This window comes from Bison bison, unplaced genomic scaffold (genome assembly GCF_000754665.1).
Source record: "Bison bison bison isolate TAMUID 2011002044 unplaced genomic scaffold, Bison_UMD1.0 scf7180017863815, whole genome shotgun sequence".
NCBI lineage: Eukaryota > Metazoa > Chordata > Mammalia > Artiodactyla > Bovidae > Bison > Bison bison.
Genome location: NW_011494387.1, coordinates 339226 through 359035, shown reverse-complemented (window position 1 = coordinate 359035; position 19810 = coordinate 339226). Strand labels below are relative to the sequence as shown.

At 42.4% G+C, this 19810-nt stretch overlaps 1 protein-coding gene across 7 annotated transcripts in view; it reads right to left on the bottom strand.

Annotated features, from left to right (window-relative positions):
- CTNND1 (catenin (cadherin-associated protein), delta 1) overlaps positions 1–13711 on the bottom strand; it is a 45343-nt gene extending 31632 nt beyond the window's left edge. For all 7 annotated transcript variants that reach the window (XM_010833616.1, XM_010833617.1, XM_010833613.1 and 4 more), the window contains exon 1: positions 13468–13711. The gene's annotated coding sequence lies outside the window, so the exon portion shown is untranslated. The remainder of the gene's footprint in view (positions 1–13467) is intronic.
- Between the last annotated feature and the right edge of the window lie 6099 nt (positions 13712–19810).

The following is a 19810-nucleotide window of genomic DNA, read 5'->3' as shown; positions in this document are numbered from 1 at the left end:
GGGGTAGGAGGGGGGTTCAGGATGGGGGACACATGTACACCCATGGCTGACTCATGTCAATGTATGGCAGAACCACTAATTAGCCTCCAATTAAGATAAATAAATTTATATTTTAAAAAAGGAATTGCCTGTTTCTATCCTTTTCACAGACTCAACAGATCTGCAATATATACCGTGAATAACATAAAATAAACATCTACCTCCTTCTAATATTCCTTCCTTAATTAAATCCGAGAGATCTATAAATAGTAGCAGCGCACATTAAAAAGTCAGTGAGATCCCAATATAAGAGACGGTAGCCATTTACTTAACTCGAGTGCTAAACGCAAAAGGCCACAGTCACAACTCGCACTCCCCGGCCCTCGGAGAAGCTCGCTGCCCCAAGACCCACTAGACACACAAAGGCTCTCTCTTCTCAGTAGAGCCCGGCAGCGGAGCGGCTCTCCAGGGACAAAGAGATTTCACAGGAGAACCAGAAAGACATCGCCCCTCTCGGCTCCCCCACTCCCAGCTTTCTCACTTCCTGTCACAGTAGCACCAGACCACAGTCTCCCAGAAACAAACAAATACAAAGTGCTGGATTCTGGGCTGCAAGCCAACCGCATTCCAGGGCATCCTGTCTACCAATCGCCAGCCCGAGCTCCCACTCTGCCCCGCGCAGCTCCTTATCATGTTCAGGGAAAACAACCCTCCTCCCTACCCCAAGCTACAGGGGACAAAGCTCGGGCCTTTCAGCATCGGCGGAGATATCCTGTGTGAGGACCTAAGGGCTCAGAGGGCCTGGGGCGATTTTCAAGGCTCCTTCTTGGCTAGTTTCTTCACCTGGGGGACTGGGGATTTTAAAGCTGCTGCTGGTGTTATACTCAGCTCAGCTGTGTGTGATATATCCCACAGAAAGCTTCATCATGGCAACCTGATCACCAATCCGCATTCAGTCAAGAGAATACTCACGCCTGGGAAAACAACTTCGGACACATCCTCTATCCTGCTCTCTATCACCCATTTCTACTGATTAAAGTCTTTCAAACTCTTCGCCACAAGCTAAAACTGCTTTCTAAAAGGCCCCACAGAGAACAAACAAAAGGCAGCAGACTCCACCCTGTGTAGAGGCGGAACAGGCACCAGCAGATGCCAGAAGCAAAGTTCTCCCTTTCCCCAGGGAGTGAAGGGAGGTCTCCTAGGGGTTGCACAGTAGTTCTTGCAGCAAGAAAGGTCGACACTACAGCAGCTTCCCTGCTCACTGCTGCCCCTGGAGTGGGTCAGGGGCTGTATGCAGGTTTGGCACCTCATCAGGAAGGAAAACCTCCCTCCCTATAAGAGCCCTCAGCTCATACCAAGAATGGGATATATGATACATTTTTTTATTGTCTTATACAAGCCCATTGGGTGTTAGCCCTAAACTCCAGAAGCAAAGACGTAGAAAGAAGTCAAGCCCTATTAACCAGATTCTTGAAATCCAAAGTAACACCCTTTGCCCCCAGGGCTCAATTCCCCTGGCGTAAAGCACAGCACAAGGTTTAGGGCGCAGAGGTCTCAAACCAGGGGGATATTCCAGGCAATTAACGAGTGAGTAATACACAGTTATTTCTCATCTTCTCCCCTTCCTTTCTCCTTCTTGGCTCTGCTAGAAGCTCCCTATGCAGAAACCTGATTTGGATGGTACATGTTGATGCAAAAAGAGATAAGTCTAAAACAGCACAATTAGAATGAATTATTCCATATCTGGCTATGATATAACCAGATACAAGGAGGTGGAGCAGGTATAGACACAATAATCAAGTCATTCTAGGACTGGACAGAAAAAAGAATATTTAGCCGTATTCACCCTGTATTTCAGACCAGACAGAGCCTTGCCACTGCAAGCTCTATCACTGAGGCACACGCAGTTTAAAATCTCTTACACAGCGCTGAATCAAACCAACTCAGGAATAACTTTAAACGTTCGTATTCATTTAAAAGTTAGTATTCTTACCCAATTCTCCTTCATTCATACTCCAGGCCAAATACATTAGTGGGAGATGGTTATATCAAAAGCAGATAAAACAGCACAGTAGGAGAGTTTAAGATATCTTTTTTTTAAGATACTTAAAAAAACACACACCCCAGACAGAGAACCGGACACACGAGTATCTATGCTGCTGTTACTCCAAAGGGATACTCAGCAAGTTCTCTGCCTCAAATTGAGCAGGTGAGACAGAAAATGCATGCTGACTCAGAAATACAGTCACCCCACAACGTGAGGGAAGGAAGCAGACCAGTACAGCCAACTGATCGCAGTTTAGCACAACTTCACCGAAGGCCCCGCTTCTACTCCTGTCCTATCTCTGGCTGTTTGCAGACAGTCAGAAAACCCAACCAAAGAAATAACAAAGAAGTAAGGAGAAAGTCAATGGAAGGGACCAAGACTTAAGCTGAATACTAAATGGTTGGGAAAGTATGAATCTGTTTTGCTATATAACTTCACACATACCCCTTTTTCTCCCCGTCAGCCCAAAGCTGAAAGAATTGGAAGGAGGTGAGGCAGAGGAAAGAATGTGATTGGGAAAAAGTTTTGCTACATTCCAACTAGCCAACATCCCACATAGCATTAAAAGTGCCCAAGGATCCAATCCCACTACTGAGAGTTGCTAGGACTCAGCTAACACACACCCAATTCCTCTACCACCCTCCCCCTAACACCCTGAAAAGAAGCATAATGGAGATAGCTTGATGAAGGCACCAGCTGTTTCCCCCACCCTCCCTCCCCCCAGCCCCAGAGACCACAGTTCAAACTCACATCAAACACTTAATACAATTGACTGGCCAGTAGGAAGGAGAAGCCAGAACTAAAATAGCAGGAAGAGTGCCAACTGGCCCCACTTAGAAGGAATGCTTTCTTAGCTCAATTTAAAAATAAGAAACTTCTGTCATCCACTCCCCTCTGCCCATTTATGCTCTCCTTTCCACAACCTACCCCTCAGTATCAAATGGATTTCAGTTTCTTCCCTCCTTGATCTATTTTCAAATGTCAGGGAATACAGGGGAGGTATAAGGTTTAATGTAAAATAATGTCTTGGAGACTGGAAGGCTTCCTGGACTGCAACAGCAAGCGCAGCACAAAGCTATTAGATAATGTCAAGTAGAAAGCAGTCCACGCAGCATCCATCTCCGGGTTTTAAGAAGGGAACAAATGCTTCTGCTCTTCCACACTGATATGACCTGACCTCCCCAGGCATAATAGCCAGTTAAAGCACTACTGTGACCAGCCCCTCCCCCAGCCATATTCTAAGTGGGCCAGCATTAGCCAAGGAGGAAGGGAAGGAAGCCGGCACTTCCTTTTCAGACAGGAAGTAACATTGGCCCTTCCTGCTGAGTTTTAAACAAATTGTCCAGCTGAGTTTCAATGTTAACATCCTCTCCTGAAGTCGTTCCACAATTTCAAAATGGAGAAGGGAAATGGAGATGTGGTCTAAGTTTCCCTTCCCCCTAAGAGGCAAGTCCTCCATCCCATACTAAGCACTGGCAGAATCCCCAAATCCGACAGTGACATCAGTCATTTATTTCAAAACAACACAGGATACAGAGGTAGAAAGCTTCCAACTACCCACTGACACCATGAACTAGTCTCCTCTATTTCTCATACTAAGTCACCACCCATCTGAGAAATCATACAGATCTGTAGCTTAACTCAAAAGTTCCAATTTTGTGGTCCTCAAACCTGAGTGATCAGAATCACCTGGGAAGCTGTTTTTAGAAATATCTCCCAAATCTACATCCCCAGTCCTCACACCTTACTATCTAGGTGCCTCAGAATTCATCTTCGTAAAAAGCTCTCAAAGCAGTTCTGACAGCTGCTGGGAACCACCATCCTGGCCTATCCCTGACAACCCTCTGCCCACCACATTCCTCTCCCAAAAAGGACACTGGTTGTAAAATCCATTATTCGGACCTGCTTTACTGTTCATTAGACAGCTCGTTATTCAGTTTGGATTAAAGTTTCTTTGAAAGTATGGAATTAAATATATAGATGGCCAGAATGATACAATACTAAATGCTATATTCCAGGCTCAGAACCTAAAAGGAAGAACTATCTCACTTCTTTGGAATCCTGAGTTGCTACAGTGGAGGATATCCCTATTTACACTGCAGATTGGAAAACCCAATTATTGTTTCAAATGACTCAGTTTAACTTTCCTCCAAGGAACAAAGAGCTATACCACATTTCCTAAGATTGGTTCCACATTCCATCCCAAAAGAAGTCTGAAGTCTTAAATCTAACATTCAAGACCCTAGATAATTTTAGCCCAGTTGACAATATAATAGAAACACCAGAAACTCTAGATTCACGTGTTACCTCTGACACTTATCCAAGTAAGTCACTTTAACTTCTGCTTTGAATAGCAAGTGAATAGTAAGATGTTTTTAGAAGGAGCATAAAGAGGAGTATTTCCACAAGGAAGCATGTCACCAGAGACTTAGGAAAGAAGAATGGCATCAAAAGACTGACTTTCAAGACAACTATAAACATCTGTAAAGCAGTGATTTAAAGCAACTCCAGAATTTGGGGAATCTGATTGCCGAGAGTATTTCCTGCAAAATGATACAGTTATCTGACCAAAGGAGAAGGGGACAGGAGGGAAAAAAAGTTTTCTGATCGAGGGCATCTCCCAAGGATGATATTAGGTAACAGAATGACAACTAGATAGGTATAATTAAAGGGAAAAGTAGATGGTAACCAGGTCAAGCTACAGGGTTAAACCCCAAACTGAGAGAGAGACCCAGAAAGAGACAGAGACAGTCTTTCACTGAAGGAGAGACTAGCAAAACAAGAAATCTTGCAAGAGAAAGAAAGAATGGGTGATTCGAGACAGATTCCTCTGGGAATCACTATGCTTTTACTTTCCATTATGGGGGTGCCACAGAACACTGATGACTGCACGCTAGTGCTTCTTCAATCCCACCAAAGCCAACCAGGCCAAGGAGTTCAGCCTATGTTTTAACACCATTACTGCTTAAACATATTAATACATAAAAAGGGAAAACAGACATACAGTTAGTTATCAGGATTGATCACACCCCCTGATGTGCAAGACAGTAATATGGATACGGTGACCTATAAAATGGACCCTGAAGCTATTTAATCTCAATGATGAGGGCTGTGAGGAAGCAGGAACTTTTGGTCCAATGAGCAAAACAAAAAGCAGCAAATAAGTGGGGTAGGCATAATATTTGGTCATAAGCCAAATCAACAAATGTACTAAAAAAAAAAAAAAAACTCAATGTACTCAAATGTACTCAAAAAGAAGGCTGTCACTTCTACTGTTCATAGAAATTTGACTCTGTAGATCAGTTGGTGGAGAAACAGATTTCTCTAGGGAAGAAAAATTTGATCTCAGTTTCCACACACACACAAGCTTGTTCAAAATAGCTGCATTACTTTTATCATTCTCCAAGACAAGGGTCATCCACCTATGCAGATTCTGCTACTTTGCGATTTCCTGCTGACTATTCTGCAATGGGACAAAGATGGAGGCTGGGCCAGGTGTTGCCTCAGCTCCTTGTAAAGCACACACAAAAACTCTCTCTCAGCTGTCGTCTTTGGGGTCTGCGGCAAGGAGACTGCCGGCGCTGCACAGTGCGGGAGTCCACACGGCCTCCCCTGACATGCGCACACTCATGGGCCTCTGAACGCGTCTGCCACCCCATCTCTCTTGCCTGCTAGTAACAACCAGTCTGTTAGGGCCTTTGCACTTTGTACCCTTATCTGTGTGACTTCATTCCGATTTCTTTTAAGTCTCTTTCAAACATTATTTGTAAGCGAGGCCCTCCCTAACTGCTCCATATTAAAACAAGCTCACTCCTGCCCTTGCACTTGCTATTCACCACTCCACATATTTGGCTTTATTTTGTTCCTCAATAGTGCTATCATACTCTGACTTACTGTGTATTTACTTGCTCACTTAATGCCTATCTTCCTCCAGCTGGAATGTGAGCTCCGTGAGTCCCAGTGGGTGCACAGCAGGCTCTCGGATCTCTTTCAAACAAAGATGTTTCACTTTTTCAGTGAACGCAAAAAATTAAACTTTGGAAAAGTAAATCAACATTATTTCATTTTTCTTTCTACAAATTTCTTTCTAATTGTGACGTTAGGCCCATCAATGGGGGTCTCAAGTAGTCTTACCTGCAGATTTGGCTGACCTTCAGCAGGGCAGACATTCAATGGTCAATTCTTCCCTGGTTTACAAAGCAGCCAACAGAGAACTAAACAGAAGAGAGGTTACAGAACTTCCCCCGTCCCAACAAAGAAACAGTGAAAAGAAATCAGATTGGCACCAATTTCTCCTTTAAAATAGATCACTCTATTTTAAAAGTGTACTGAATATACACCAGCTACTTTATTTCAATGAGATTTACTTCATTTGCAATAAAATGGAACCTGTAGGTGCTTTGATAAAAGTACTGAAAAGTTGACCTAGTTTCTATAACAATGCCTTATATCCTCAACCACCAGAATACATTTTGGGTTTTTCAAATATAAGCTCCCTAAAACAAATATCTTTACTCCACAAAGACACCTCTCAATACACGGCCGCATTCAGTACTGAACAACATGGGAAACACACACAGAACCGATAAATACCCCGTAAGTGACTTCCTTTTACTCCAGGAAAGTAAGTATCTTCTGCTCTACTGAATAAAAATGAGCAATTAATTAGTAAATGTGGGTGATATTTGAAAATGGGGGGGAAAAAACCTTAATCTGAATTAGAACTCAGTCTTCTTGAATCATAACAATTAATCCTAATATAGACCTAACTGAAATAACCAAATTCAGTATCCTAATACTCGAACCTTCACCACATGAGTACAATTTATTCTATTTTAAGAATTAGAAATTTCTTTCATATTAAGTGTTAGTGAGGCAAAGTGATGCCCATGAAGACCACCAACCTAAGGGGAAAAAGATAGGGGAGGCAAAAAGGTAAAGGAGACACCAAATAAAAAGAAGAAAGCGAACGAAAAGGAGAAACAGGAGAATCAGTAGAGGGAAATGTGGGTTTAAAAAACCACAGAGGACTTCTCTGGTGCGCAGTGAGTAAGAATCTATCTGCCAACGCAGGGGACACAGGTTAGGTCCGGGAAGGTCCCACAGGCCGAGGGGCAACTAAGCCACAACTACGGAGCCCATGGGCTCCATGGTCCCAAAAGAGAAGCCACATACTGAGAAGTCCACACACCGCAACTAGAGCAGCCCCCAGTTCACTCTGTCGCAAGCAGAGAAGCCCATACGCTGCAGCAAAGACCCAGCACAGTCACAAATGAACACCTATGGGGTTAGGAGAAGTCATGATAGGAAACTATAGAGAGCCAACAGAAACGAAGTGTAAAGGCTTTCCAGAACACTAGTTTCATGGGTTATTTGGTATGAGGGAAGGAAAAACTTAGGCTGGAAGAAACCAAAAGCTTCCAGACAAGGCTGCAGTTAACACATATGTATTTCCCACAGGCCACAGTTTAGTTTTCCACATATAAGAGCAGACAGACCACTTTCACAGAAGCACACTTCTCACAGGAAGCGCTGATGAACTCAAAATCTCTATGTGTCTCAGTTTTGCAAATGTCCCATAAATAAGGGTTGGAAATAGAAAATGATGTTTCCTTAACATTAAAAAGTGAGGTTTATTTCAAGAGAAGACAGTAAAAAAACCACCTTCATAGCTGTGCAATTGCTTCCTGTACATTCAAAACTAACGTTATCCTACAAAATCCCGGTTGGACAAGTGAGACATCAAGGGAAAGAAACTGGTCCGAAATTAAGAATAATAACCCAAACAAAGCTTTTTCAATCCACTCTCTACCAAAATTAAAGGAAGTTTACCCTTGGATGCTAGATTTCTGTCTCCTGTAGATACAAAAAGATGGGAGAAATTGTATTGCTGTTTTTTCCCCCTAAAGTATCCAAATCTCCTAAGAAATCTGCAGCTTTGGCTGCCACCAGCTTCTCTTCTCTCACTCACGCCTCAATTTATTAAGAGCTATCCATTCCCACAGCACCCGTACTTTGGACTACCCTGCCTCCACAACTTAAACTCGCCTATCGCTAAAGGCACTTTTTGTCTATTTAAAAAAAAGAAAGAAAAGCCTATTCATCCAGGATACCCATTTATTCTGTAATAAAAGCATCTATATCCACCACAGAGTCTCAGGTCTTAAGACACCTTAAAGGAAACTTAGTCAGACAAATGATGTTTGAATTCATTCAAAGTATTCATTCTAATAGCAAAAACGAGGTGTTCCCATGAGCCAAACAACAGCCTATGAATTTCGAATGTATTAAGTCACTTCATCATCACAACAATCCTATGCGACAGTTAATATCATTGTCCTCATTTCACATACAAGGAGATCGAGGCATAGAGCAATTAAACAATCTTCCCAGGGCTACTTCGCTAGTTAAGTGGTAGAAGATTTGAACACAGGTACCCGTCTATGGTCAGACACGACTGAAGCGACTTAGCAGCAGCAGCAGCAGCAGTCCAGCTCCAGCATCCACGCTCTTAGCATGCAGAGCTGCCCTGCTTCTATATTTGTGGCACATTTAGATTGGAAATTCCCTGTTTGGTCAGCATATTGATCAAAAAATACAGAATAATAAAGCATTTATGGCAAAATTTTAACAACTGGTGTTAAGGTGAATGAAGGATATACAGGAGTTATTGTACTCCTATTCCAATTTTTCTGAAAGTCTGAAATGTTTTCAAAATAAGTTTTATCATCCAAAATGGGGCATGTTTTGTGACCAAATTACCTGTAGGCCATCAGAGAAGACTTTGAGAAAAGAAAACTCTCGATCTTTATAATGTCCCCACTACATGCCTAATCTAAATGCCCACATCATTCCAATCAGGTTTAAGGACTCACTGGAGAGGAAAATGGCCTTAAAATGGAAAATACTGTCCCTGCACCAGAATAATAAATATTAAGTATTGAGAACAGGGTCCACATTTAATAATCAATAACATGCAATTCCAAGTAGAATGGGGGGTGGGGGGCGGTTACTTCCAAAAATACATTATACAATAAAACTAAATACAAATCAATCCATACCTTCATATCCCACTGGATAGTTCTAACTGAACAGTCGTTCTTCCCCGCCTTTACAATCTCCCTGCCAGGAGATATCAATGCCCTCTATTACAAACCTTGGAGGCAGCTGCGTTTAGGCAGAGCAATCCCTATTTCAGCGTCTCATAGCATTTAACCCCTTTTGCAAGGAAAGAGAACATGAAATCACATAGTAATAAGCTATGGCTCATTCCTTTAGGCAAATTTCTTGTTACTATTATTCCTAATTTCCCAGAAAATTAATTTGGGTTCTTAAACTCATAAACTTTCCAATACACTTTGTGAACAAAATCTCCTAGTTTCATAGCGAAAGCAGTGACAAAAAATGTATATATATAATGATGTCCAAACATACTTTATTTGAAGCACTAATGTTCAAACTATCATTTCAAGCTTTTTATGTTTTTATTAACAAGTATAAAAACCATTTACTTCCAACACAGCTGAAAGCAATACTTCCCTGCTGCTGCCCTAATATGTTCTGGGTAACCAGTTCCTCCCCTCTAGAAAATGGTTACATATAAGGTTTCAGTGGCTGAAGTTAACAGCTGCCTATAATATGAGATGAACTGACTAGGATTCTTAACTATTTACACTATTATTTGTACTGCTTGCCCAGAAAAGAAACAGGATTAAAGAAAAATTCAAATTTTAAACCTTCAATTCTTTCTAAAAACTGTATTTAAAAATGGAAGGTAGGCAATGTATAAAAAGTTAAAACTACAGACTAAATTTCAAAATCACATAGCAATTTTATTCATCTTTGTTGAATTTCTTCCCATCTCAACTTCCTTTCAGCCTTCCCCACAAAAGTCCCTCACTGATTCCCATCGTGCCTTATTTAACCAAGATTTACTGAGCACCTCAAGATATCACCAGGGCTTCCCTGGTGGCTCAGATGTTAAAGCGTCTGCCTGGAATGCGGGAGACCTGGGTTCGATCCCTGGGTCGGGAAGATCCTCTGGAGAAGGAAATGGCAACCCACTCCAGTAATCTTGCCTGGAGAATCCCATGGAGGGAGAGCCCTGATAGGCTACAGTCCGTGGGGTCGCAGAGTAGGACATGACTGAGCGACTTCACTTCACTCGATATATCCCAGACACTAAGACAGGCGCTAAGGGGATACAGAGATAAGACAGTATCTACACTCAAGCAGGTCAGAATAGGGGAAAAGACAAAAAAAAAAAAAAAAACAGACAATTGTAATACAGTGTGATAAACATTATTTGAACTACCTGCTACAAACCTCTCCCTGCAAATTGGCAATTCATTCCAAACCCAAGTCAGAAAATTCTCTGGAAGAAATTTCACTGATAATCAAATAAAGTTTGAGGCATTTCCAGTAGGTTTAAGAATTACAGGACAATAATGAAAAAAAAAAAAAAAGAATTACAGGACAATAATGGTGTGCATATGGAAAGATCCCTGTAATAAAGTTGAGATAATATCCATTCTAACATATCTAGCTCCTTACAGCTTTATGGAAAATGGATTTTTTACATACACTACTCTACCTCGGAGCATGCAGGAACTCTAAGCAAGCACTGACCTTCCTCAGGATGAAGCACTCCTGCCTCTCAAAAGGGCTCAGTTTAGTTCTGGCTCTTGTTTCTATTCTCTCTGGAGAACGGCAGTGTTTTAGCGGTTAAATCCACTAACTTTATATAGTCAGAACAGGGTTTAATCCTGGCCTTGGTCACTTACAAGCACTGAAATTTTCAGCAAACCTCAGGTTCTCTGAGGCTCAAATTCCTTAAAAAACAAAAAAATAAACCAAAAAACAACAAACAGAAAGTTACTGTAGGAAATTAAATAAATAGTTCAGGCAAAATGGTTAGCACTCACTGAGTAAACAAGGTGGGGGCGGGAGAGGGAGGGCTGGCACTTAGGAACAGGGGCACCAGGTACCAGAGCAGAAAGCAGTGAATTACACCGAGCTAATCACTTTGGTATTCCAACTGAATAATGATCTACGCTTAATTTATTTGCATCCATCCTCTCTCACTCATCTCTAGAGATCATCTACCTCATAAACCCAAGGCTGAAATTGCAATTACTCAGAGCTTCTTTTTAAGATTTCCAACAGTCCCCATTTTTATCCTAGCTGAAAGAACGTGTTCTAACCCCTTTGACTCTCCATAAGTGAACCCTAAGAAAGGAATTAAGACTCTAGACACCCAAAGGAGGCCCCTACCTAGAACACAGACCATACCTTAGTCATATAACAAAGAAACCAACAGCACAGAGGAGTCAAACAAGGAAAGGAAAATCTGCAGAACTCATACTTACTTGTCATTTTCTACCCCCAAACCAAAATGAGGAGCAAAACAAAAAATAAAAGATTTACTTATTCACACTCTTCCTCTATTTCCTGGAAGAACTAGCAGAGGTGAGGTAAAAGACGAATCTTCCATCTTATCATTCAAAAGGCTCTAATAGCACACACCAGTCAAAACAATGCCTCAGTTCGTGGACATAGTCCTGGACGCTTTACAACCAGGATGCTCACTGCAGTGATACAAAGCCCAGTGTTTAAAGCTGGACCCAAACCACCACCACTCAGCCACCCAGAACCTGTTTTCAAACTGCCTTTGTACTCGCTCAGACTCCCTCATCCCTCCCCCTAAAGGCTGAGTGGGAAACGGACACTCTGGCAGCAGCACGACCGATCCTCCAGAGATCCACCAAGAAATCCCCCAGGCTGCAGTCAAGGCTGAAGGGAGCTTTCGAAAATTTGGAAATGATGTAACTACAGCCCAGCAAAACACACACGTCGTCCTTTCTCTTTCTTTTTAACTGCACTTGCTATAATCAGATGATCCAGACATTAAAATCTTACTGTAGCCCTTGCATAAATTAGATTAAAAGGGACAAAGTTCAGTTTCCTCTGAAGCTACAACCTCACAAGAATGAGATTATCTTTCAAGAAACAGTCTTGTCCTGGAAAAGAAATTCAAGGAAGTGTTCTAGTCTAAAAAGAATTAAGGGGCGGGGTGGCGTGGGGTGGGGGGTTCAAAATCAGAGGATTAGTATAGATACATACCAGTTTAAATCTAATAGCAGCTTACATATTAAGGACCATCCTGCTACAATTAGAGCAATGTCTATTGCAGTTATAATTTTGCAGATGATTCGCATTTTCAAAGGGAGAAGGTAGGGAACATCCAGTTTTCAGCTACCGAGGAGCCGGCTATATGCTTATCTAGTATTTTTGCAAGAATGTATGTGCAAAACAAAAACAAATCTTAAGATTAAACGTAAGATACGAAAGCACAGCCATGGGCCTTCAGTTCTTAAAAGATTTCTGATTTCACAGCAAGTTAACCAAATCAAAAATGCACCTCCAAAAAACCAACTTTCAGATTGGTTTAAAAATAAGAATTACCCCTGTTCTTTCGCAAACGCACCCTACACACTAGAGTCTATATTAAGTGTTTCAGCCTGACCTTTTTTTAATCCCAGCCTCTTTCAGAGAGCACAAAGCTGAAAATGTCTCTTGTGTGCTACTTTAACTCAGGTGAGCTAAAAGGCATGGCTAGAGGTTCCTTATCCCTTTAAGCACGGACACCAGACATCATGGTACGTGCAGACTGAACATACAATACCGCCACAAATCTTTGCCATCAAAGGTAGTTTTAGAAGGAAGGGGATGGCAATCCAGTTACCAAGGATCTATCTGTTTTCTTTTACAAGGCAAAGCAGGGAGGCTAAGTCTAGAAGGCGAAAGAGGCTCCCACCCACCACACCTGAAAAAGTAAAAGAGGGATCCACCCAGGAACAGCAGGGCTGAAACCGATCTGGGCGGTTCAAACTCTCCAGGGGGAAATATCACTATTTAAGCTGCAAAGCTCCCTGCAACTTTCTGCTTTCACAAATTTAATGACAAAAGGGAGAAAAAAAACTTTTGAAACATATTTAGAACCATCTGTATAACTAGCTTCCGACCCGGACAAATTCCTTTCCCAACCCACACACAACATGCCAAAAAAAACCAACTTTTGGTTTGGGCTCTGAAAACAGAAGTTTGTTAGCCTAACCTAGAAAAAAACACATACAATCAAAGACCACACCAAAATGTAAATTTATGGAACAGCTCTCACCCCTCTGAATCTATTCATCTCCCTCTATTAGACCTAGAAGTTTGTTTCTGGGTCTTGAATATCTTCCTTTGCTTTAAATACGATAAAATACCAAAATTCCCCCAAATAAGTAGAAAGAAAAATTAATAATTGTTTAAAAGTCACTCGTCAGCATAACAGACCCTCTCGTTTTCAAATTCCCTCGGTTACCATAAGACAAAAATTCAACTTGGCTTATCCTGCTTTACCCGTCTATACACATATTTTTTAAAAAGGCACACACCTCAAATGTGGACTTCTGAAAACCACTTCTTTAAGAGAGAAAACCAAGGCTCCGTCAATGTGCTGAGAAAGACAAATCCAGCAAGGTAGTTGCTTTTTCGCCACCTCTTCCTCCTTTCAGGATCTTTCCTGCTCTTCTTTCTCTCTCTCCCCTTTTTTTTTCTCTCAGATCCAACACCTAAAATGGAAGTTGCACCCAGCCAAAGGCTAGGGAGCCTGGGTGGTGACAAACTGATCTGGCAGCCCTACCCCCTCGCTTTCCTAAGTGATGTCAGCCCCTGAGAACTTCCAATAGGAGCTAGGCATAAATCAGGGAGCTGATTTTATCCAATAGGAAACTTTATTATAGGAAACAGGGGAAAAAAAGCAAGAGGAGGAGAAAAAGAGACAGGGGGAAGTTTTATATATATATTTATATTTAAAGTGGAGACTATATAATCTCTAAGGAATTACTGCAGAGCTGGGAGGAGTCGGGGAAGGGGGCTGAAGGAACAAGGGCTTTCTAGAATGGCATGCCTAAGAACCACGGTTCTCTTTGATGGTGGAGTTCTTGCTCCCTCCTTCCTTTCCGGGTAGGGAAGAAAAAAAGCTGATTTTATTTGCCTGCTGTGATTTGGTTTGTTGCTTTCTACCCCAGAGCATTTCCCACAGGAAGATAGGATGGGAAGGAGCAAGAAACACTAGAAACAGGGCTACAGCGTGCTGGCTGGGGTAGTAGGGGATATCTGAGGTGAATTCTCAATTTTATTTTGGTTTAAATGCATTAGAGTTAATTAGAAAAACAAATACTTCGACTTAACATTTTTAGTGTCTATACTTTCAACTGGGCTTCCCTGGTGGCTCAGCTGGTAAGGAATCCGGCTGCAATGCCGGAGACCTGGGTTTGATCCCTGGGTTGGGAAGATCCCCTGAAGAAGGGAAAGGCTACCCACTCCAGTATTCTGGCCTGGAGAATTCCATGGACTGTGTATCCATAGGGTCGCAAAGAGCTGGACACAGCTGAGGTACTTTCACATACACACATACTTTCAACTAGAAGGAAGCTGAATCCACTAGGCTGTTGAAGAAAATCAGTCTTCTCATTTGCCCCAAATCAAAATAACGTGGGCTTGAGGGGCATAGTAAATGATATCCCATAAACAAGTGATATATTTGGAGACAACAGCACGTGCAAGGAAAACAAACTCTCACATCAAGAAAATTCAATTCATTTGTGAAGTTCGGGCTTAAGAAGGTCTAGTTCATACATTCTCTTTACGCTTGACCTAAACAAAGGATTATAACAGGTATTCTTTTTCTCATTAAGAGTTATCTTTAATATGTTCTCAGACTATTAGGCCATGAAGGGCAGAGATTGAAAATTTTTTATGCTTACAAAGACTATTATATTATGGTCATTAACTATATGAAAATGATAATGATGAACTGAAAATTTCCTTTTTTGTTCTTACTGAAAAATCTAAAAATCTGAAGGCTGCTACCAAATGAATCTTCATAAAGTTTTCACAATTTAAAACAGTGGTTAAGAGCACAGGCTCCGCAGTGAGGCTGACTGGCTCCAACCGCCTCTCCTAAGTATACCTAATCAAGTAAGTGTGCTGCATACTCTGTGGCTCTCCAGGTGGCGCAGTGTAGAGAATCTGCCTGCCGATGCAAGAGACTCAGGAGAATGGGTTGAGGAAGATCCCCTGGAGAAGGAAATGGCACCCCACTCCAGTGTGCTTGCCTGGAGAATCCCATGGACAGAGGAGCCTGGGGCGGGCTACAGTCCACGGGGTCACAAAGAGTTGGACATGACTGAGCAAGCAGCACACACATGCTACACACTGTGCAACCCTGGAAAAGTTATATAATTTCTCTGTGACTCAGTTTCTTAACTATGAATGGAGATAATAACTATATCTCTCATAGGACTGAGAGAATTAAAATACATATAAAGTTCTTAAAATAATACATGGCATACAGTGTAAACTCAATAAGTTATGATTATCAATATCTACCCTGCCAAAAAATTTTCAATAGCTCACCATTGCCCCAAAATAGCAACCAATGATGAGGCATCCATCATGTAAGGGCACTTTGCACTCAATATCCCTAACTTCTAAAATACCACCACGGAGACAGTATTACTACCATTTTACAGATGAGAAAATCAAGGCTCAGCAAGGTTAAGAAACTTGCCTGAGCTCAACCAGCTAAGGAGTAAACCCTTATCAGTCTAACTCCAAACCCATGCTATTTCCATCCCTTACACTGTGGTCAGGATAAAGGCCAAGCTCCTCGTCTGTTTTCAAGATCCATATTTATTCATCCAATACATTATAGTAACATTTATTAACCATAATCTGACCCTCCTTATCTATCTAAACTGGAATTCCACTCCTCAGCATGAAAGTGCCCTTCCAATCAGGTTTAGACCCTCTCATTTGGTCTAATGTGGCCAAAAAGAACTTCTCTCAGAAGTGCTGGAAGACCAAACAGACATCACAGCACCTGTCTGATGGGCTTTAAACAAACTAGAATGGGAAATGAACACATTTGACAAAGAAACAAACAGGCTTTAACTCTCATTGCCTAAGAATCTTTTCCAATTACCTTATCACATCGTTTACCTCTGCTGCTGCTGCTGCTAAGTTGCTTCAGTTGTGTTGGACTCTGTGCGACCCCATAAACGGCAGCCCACCAGGCTTCCCCGTCCCTGGGATTCTCCAAGCAAGGACACTGGAGTGGGTTACCATTTCCTTCTCCAATGCATGAAAGTGAAAAGTGAAAGTGAAGCTGCTCAGTCGGGCCGACTCTTAGCGACCCCATGGACTGCAGCCCACCAGGCTCCTCCGTCCATGAGATTTTCCAGGCAAGAGTACTGGAGTGGGGTGCCATCGCCTTCTCCCTCTTTTACCTCTACTGTCCATCTATTCCTAGTCCTGTACAGCAAGTTTAAAAGCCAAAGATGATTGTCAAAGGAAAACAACACCAGAAATCAACCAGTTTGTTGATTCACTGGTTCCTAGATGACAGCCATTATCTAGAATAAGCTATGATTTTCTAGAGATGGATTAGTCTCATTTTCTTCACACCATCACTAACAGATTGCAAATATTTTGACTTCCTTCCTTCATGCATGTGTGTCTGTGCATTTTCCTGTCTCCCCCACCAGAAGATAAGCTCCATGAAGGCATTAAAAATTCTCTTTCTAGTGTATCCCCAGAGCTCAACCTTGTATATCAAATTTAACAACACATGAATAATGAAATGAAGTCTGTTGTCTTACTAGTTAAATAATCCTGGACAAGTCATTTAGCATTAATGAATTTGTAGATAACATTCAAAATAAAATTATATACAAATTTTTGAGGTTTGACAGAAAACAGCAAAATCCTGTAAAGCAATTATCCTTCAATAAAAAATAAATTAAAAAAAATTATATACAAATTTAAACAGTTAACTCAGTGATGAAAAGTTGTTAAATTTATCTGAAACAGCCATCTTCGAATAAAGAATCATAAGGATTAACACTCACTGAGGGAAAACCTGTTTATACTCAGTGAATAGAAAATAAAATTAAAAGACGTGTTCCTTTTGGGTTATTTTGAACACCTACTGTAAGCCATGCGCCCTTCTAGAGGTCAAGGATAATGAGACAGACAAGTACCCTGCTCTCGATAAGTTTACATTCTAGCTGGGTCAGGGGAAATTGCAGGTTAACAAATAAGATGTCAGATGGAACACTATGCAGAGATCAAACAGACTGATGAGAAGGACTTGTGGCTTGTTCTAGATTGGATGTCAGGGACAAACTCTCTGGACAAGTGACATTTAAGGGAAAATCTGAATGGTAAGAAGCAGCCAACCTTGAGAAAATATGAACAATGGTAATTACTAATGCCAAAGCCCTAAAGTGTGGGGCTGAAATATACTGGATCCAGCAGAACATGCTGGAAATGAGGGAGGTATAGGTGAGAATCAGAGTATAAAGGCATCTATAGGTTAGAGAAAGGAGTTTTGATTTTATTCTAGATGAAAGAAAGCCTGTGGAAATTTTAAACAGCAGAATGACATAATCCAATCAACATTTTGAAAAGGTCTGGCTGCTTATGTGACAAATGGATTAAAGTAGAGGGAAGAGTGAAAGCAAGGAAATCCGTTTGAAAGTCAAGTTGCAGGGATATGGAGCTGACTGCAGAAGGAGCAGTAAAAATGGAGAGAAATCAGTGGCTGTGTTCAGAGAAAAAGGGCTGTTTTTATTGGAGCCTTTTCTCCCCCTTTCCTTTTTTCTTTCTGTTCTTCATTTTGTTTTTAATGCATGGAAGACTACATTCAGTACTCATTTTTACAACTCTCAAAGTTTAACTTCTCCACCCACAACCATCATCACATACACACAAAGAAAAGATATCATAAACTGAACTATGAAATAAAACTGTACTTAAAAAAGAAATGTTAAAATTATTATATAGAGCAGAGCATTGTGCTGTGATGACTTTACTTCTAAAACAGCCTAAAACTATAAATGCCAAAGAGAAGAAATTTTTTAAAATCCAACTCCAAAAAAAAAAAAAAGTCTACTCATACAAAGGAAAACAAAACATTTTTACTTCTTTCTCTGCTCTGATGGCAACACATTACCATCCTAAGTTTGCCATTTTTGAAGCCTTGGGTAGGATGGCCATTTTTCATTCCCTTTATAAAATCGACTAACACAAGATTTAACTAAACTGTTGTTGCATTTAAAACAAACAAACAAAGAAGTGAGTCCTCTCTACCTCTTGAAAATTAGTCTAGTCCTGATAACAATATATTTCTGAGAGGACGCAATATTTATATTTTCTTGACAAACGCTATAGATTCACCTACGGCGGCACTGCACCTGACGAGTCAAGGCTCCATTTCCACAGTAACAGATGCTGCAAACAAGTATTCCGTCTTTTTCCCTTGCTTGCTTTCGTGTGTATGTGTATGCGTGTGTGTATGTGTGTGTGCTGGAGAAGGAAATGGCAACCCACTCCAGTGTTCTTGCCTGGAGAATCCTGGGGACGCCAGAGCCTGGTGGGCTGCCGTCTATGGGGTCGCACAGAGTCGGACACGACTGAAGCAACTTAGCAGCAGCAGCAGCAGCAGCATGTGTGTGTGTGCGCGTGCGTGTGTGTGTGTGTGTGCGTGTGTGACGCGCTGGCAGCATCTAAAATTCTGTCCTCCTTCTGCTAAGTTTTATGTCCTTTGACGAACTGCTACCTCTTCAAAGTCTGACAGCAACCCCAAATGTCATTCTGTTCCTTGCTTCTTTCTTCATCTCAAGGGCAGGGAGCTCAAACTAGGGAAAATATTACCTGACTTGGCAATCCATGCCCCGCCCCATATTTCAACCACCTCAGATCCTTTTGAAAAGATAAAAGATAGCAATCAAGACACACTTGAGCGCCCAGTACTATTCACCGCTCTCCGCTTTGTCCCTGGACAGGTTCCCCGTCTCTCAGGTACCGTCCTTCCTGCCTCCGGCCGGGTGACTGCACCACACTTGGTCCCCGGTGGCGTTGGATTTGGCCGGCTCCGTCCAGCGCAGGACGACACCGGGCAGCTACCTGAAGCCGGGACCCAGGTCCTAACACGCACGGGGCAGAGAACTGCTGTGCGGTTCCGACGCGGCTTGGCGTGCTCTCAGAATGTGTGGTCTCTAGATCATTTATTTTTTGTCTCACCCCTGAAAACAGCTTGTTTCTGACCAGGAAGTGCGCTAAAGACCTCAACACTCGAGATCCCTCCGGATGGAGAGTTCTGCCCCCACCTCGGGTCATCAGGTCTCCCAGATGTGGGTCTGGGGTGGAGTCTATGACAAACCTGAAATCAGGAGTTAGCCCAGGAACCTTGTTCCAGAACATTCCTGGCCTCAGGAGCCACCTAGTGTGAGAGACATGTGGGACCAGGTGCGACTGGCGCCATCTGTAAGCCTTCGCCTCCATTACGTCTGGGGCGCTCTTAGCCGGACCAAGGCCATTACCAGCCTCCTCCACGGGAAGCCGGAGGTGTCCTCCCACCTCCTTGGAGCCTCTTTTCCATTTGTTTTCATCGGGTGCCAAGGATGAGGCCTGCTCCTACAGAATCCCTCCCCGGCGGGCCCTTCCCCCTGTCTCTCGCCGTGGGAGCCCTCTTGCCCCCAGCCCCCAAGTCCCTCGAGACTTAGCTTCCCGCCCAAAGCGCCCCTCGCCCTGTGATTGGCTGTCTGAGGGGACTTGGCCAATGCGGGATGACGTGTTCGCCCGGCGTCAACCCGCGAGGCTGGGGGAGGAGGAAGCACGTCGGGTCCGCGACGTGCGTGCGTGTGGTGCGCGAGGACGGTGGCGCGAGGT